Here is a 923-nt window from a genome sequence, read left to right on the forward strand (position 1 = left end):
AGCAAAGAAGTCATGAAGTTCTTCGAGTATGCTCAAATTGACTTCAACTATATAACCCCACTCTGAGGTTTCGCTGGTGAGCAGTATGTCTGCCAGATTTTTTTTTCAATCATGAAAAATCGTTCAATGGCAAAGGGCAGTGTTTCATTATCCCCCCGTACAAATTGTTTGCGTCAATGTTGAGGATGTAGCTTGATCGTTCTGAGGACAAAAAATTGTCAAGGTATTCATTGTTTACTTTGTAAATCGGCGCGCGTAAACCGACGACATGCCTCCTCGTATCATTCGCTGCACAAGGTCCAGATGTTCACGATCCGTTAAGAGTTTCAGGTCGGGCTTATAAACGTTTAGAAAGGCGTCCCTGGAAAAGTTACTTGCCGTGAAGTATTAGGCGCAATCCAGCCCATTTGTTTGATAGCAAACTTCACAAAAAGCTTCTGAAACGGAATCAAGTAATAGCACGTCTGTAGTCAAGTACAGGTCATGGTAATCACCAAGTGAACCACACTTCAGTTCTGTGAAAACTTTTAGGGCATGATTGTACTCGCTTCTTGAAACACTCACATCCCCTCCTAATAGACTAATTTTCCACATTGCTCGTGGGGGAAGGCGAGTTTCTCGGAGTTTTTCGAAAGAGTTGAAGTATGAGTAGGGGTAATGCCCTTTATGTTTCAACATACTGACTTTTTCAGGTGAGTGGCCGAGTTTTTCAAAATAGTTCTCCAGCAGAAAAAACGTCTCGTTGGGTAAATTATCGACAAGTTTTGCCAACGGTGCTAGCATGAACCTATACGAATCGATGATTCTCAAATTTTCCTGATTTTTCCATTTTTGTCCGTGTAAGTTTTTATATATACTGAGATTGTCAAGGATATATATTTTTCTACAGCTGCAGGTGTTACGGAAAAAGTGTTTTCCGAATC

The sequence above is a fragment of the Symsagittifera roscoffensis genome, chromosome 1, assembly GCF_963678635.1.
Source record: "Symsagittifera roscoffensis chromosome 1, txSymRosc1.1, whole genome shotgun sequence".
Classification (NCBI taxonomy): Eukaryota; Metazoa; Xenacoelomorpha; order Acoela; family Convolutidae; genus Symsagittifera; species Symsagittifera roscoffensis.